General features: G+C 46.8%; 1 pseudogene across 1 annotated transcript; it reads left to right on the plus strand.

Annotated features, from left to right (window-relative positions):
- Window positions 1-1,093: 1,093 nt before the first annotated feature.
- On the plus strand, window positions 1,094-2,062 carry LOC309870224 (metaxin-1 pseudogene; annotated as a pseudogene). Its single transcript has 2 exons — window positions 1,094-1,313; window positions 1,382-2,062. The product of its transcript is annotated as a metaxin-1 pseudogene (transcript).
- The last annotated feature ends 680 nt before the right edge of the window (window positions 2,063-2,742 follow it).

Raw genomic sequence — 2,742 nt, forward strand, 5'->3', positions numbered from 1 at the left:
GTAGGAGAGGTCATCCTTGGTAGCAATGGGAGTGATAAGATCCCCTGCCCAAGAGAGACATAATTATGGTAAAGAGAGGCAAAGTCATAAAGGCAGACAGAGGGGGTCTATGCTCAGAGTAATACGGACATTGTTAATAGAACAGTGTCCCTAAGGGCAAAATAGCTGGGCATTGAGGGAGGATGTTACTTAATCCATTAAATCAAAAGAGATTAAGGATAGATAACCAGGAGGCTGACGACACTCATCCCAATATTTCTGAACCTGAGCCAATTTTTGGACCTGTAACCTAAAGAAGAGGCTAGGTTCCCAGGAAGAAGGACCCTGAAATACCACAGCAAGTGAACACAGTAATGATTCGACCGTCCTTCCCTAAAGAAACTTATGGCCATTTACTAGGGGAAAGGGACAATGCCACCCAGACACTCAAAGCATTTCCTTGGCTCCCTAAACTCATGGGATCACATGGGAGCTAAATAATAAATGGAATTCCGGCCTGGGTCTGGCTCCTAGTGAGTCCACTGGGACTGTGGACAAACCCAGTGGTCATTTCCCTGGCTCCCAAATGTGTGACTGAAATAGATATACTTTGTAGCTCGTTGACCCCCTCCATTGGTTCTGAGCCTGAGGAGGTCAGAGTTATCCAAGAGGCCAGGAATAGCCAAGTAGAAATCTCTGAAACTGTCCCTTCCCCTCAGCCAAAATAGTAAATCAAAGACAATACTGCATCCCAGAGAAATGACAGGGAGGGGAAGAATGTTTGGACTGTCTCTACATTTCCTATTGAGATCAATACGCTTCCTAGCTAGGTCACTTTAGGAACTGAACATCAAGTTTATGTCATCATGAAGGCCTCCAAACTAAAAAAATAATTTCTAGTGATGATTTCATTATAGCCATTACAATCCAATTCTATTATGATGAAACTATTTGAAAAATCCACAAAACCTTTTAAAAAGGGGGTTTGCCTATATGCTATCTCAGGTACTTTTAAAAACACATTCAACTAAAGAGTGCTTATACTGTTTGCTAAGGGGAAAGAAAAAAAGCTTTTTAAAGAAACTGTTTTTGTCTGGGAGGGACGGTGGCGTCCATGGAACGGTGCTGCTGGTCAGGGTGGTGGGGAGCTACCGTCACTGGACCTGGGCAGCCTAGCCATCCGACCCATGCCAGATTTACTGGTGGCCCACTCAAGGTGCACAAGATCACCAACCCCTGACAGAGCCCTTCAGGATCTCTGCTTGTCCTTCGGACCAACCATGAAGAGATCATTCGGTACCACACAAGATCATCACTCACCTTTGAAAAGAGAAGTACAATGCTGATGATCATCTGTCAGCCCGACATGGGCGGACAACTTGGCCTTCATGTCTCTGCTCAGGAAGAAGCCGCTCGTGGGGCTGCTACATATTTCTCGGGAAGACACCAAGAACCAGGAGGATGTGACCCGGAAGTGGTATGCTGAAGCTCCACTGTCTCCGCTCAACTTCTTCCTTCCTGGCCGCCGGCAGCGCCAGTTTGCTGAGGAGATGCTATTTTGGGAGCACTGGCTTGAGAACGAGGTCGGACTGGAGAAGCAGCTGTACCGAGCCTCGGGAATGCCAAACCCTGCTGTCTCGGCACCTAGGCTCTCAGAAATTATTTTCTGGAGCTGTCCCAGCTCCCCGGGACACCTGTGTCTTTGGCTCCGTTGCTCCAGGAAAAGCTGCCCGGTGGGAAGCTGCAGGCCCACCTTTGAGGGTTGCACAACCTCTGGGCCTACTGCACACACAACCTCAGCCTCCACTTCCCCTGAGATGGAGCTGAAGTGCCACTTCCAGGTCAGCCCTCGGTGGGCCCGGACACTGAGGAGCGACCACACAGGCACGGGAACAAGATCCTATCCGTGCCGGTGAGACTGACAGCCCTGTTAGCCTTGGGGTAGCCATGGGCTAGCTTTGCTCAGTCATGTTGTCTCTATCCAACGGGTAACCCTGCCTGAGCCCCAGGCACATGGTCTTTGGGCACGGCTGAGGATGGCAAAACAAGGAGGAATGATTTGTCCTCACACTCGCAGGACTGATTTTTCCAGCATCATGCATTCCAGAGGCTCCAGTGTTTCCCCATTGTTGGTATGACTAGAAATGGAATGCCACTCCCACAGTAAACACAATCTGTCCACAAACAAAACACAATCTTTGTGAAGCGTGTGTGTGTGTGTGTGTGTGTGTGTGTGTGTGTATGTGTACATGTGTAGAGATGGTATAGTGGCTCTATTAATTTCTTGGCCCTTAATGACTTCAGTTAATAAAATAGGAAATCTAAGACTGACCTCCCAGAAAATAATAAAATGCATGCATTAGCCTTCTGTCCTTCCCTTTCTCTTTCTTATCTCATCAACCTTCTTGCCTCCAGTAACTTCTTGTGATGTTTTAAGGACTATGGCAGAGAATCCAGAAAAATGAGACCAGATTATAGTGTTCAGCAATTGCTATGTTTTCCTTTGCAGAGAGACTTTACTTATTGTTGTTGTTTCGAAAGAGAGTTTTAAGTAGGTAAAATTTAGGGAGAGCATGATCTAATGGGAAGATTTTTTTTGACATTTCAGTGGAGCAGGCTTCATGGGTCTTTTCTAAAAGGGGGACCTTCGTTCCTTGGAGTTTTGCTTCAGACAAGATGGCAATAGCACATTGAGGGATTCCCGGACATTACAAACTGTATCTTTTTCATATCCCTGCATACTTCCCACAACTAATACATTGT

This window comes from Mustela nivalis, assembly GCF_964662115.1.
Source record: "Mustela nivalis genome assembly, chromosome: 7".
Lineage (NCBI taxonomy): Eukaryota > Metazoa > Chordata > Mammalia > Carnivora > Mustelidae > Mustela > Mustela nivalis.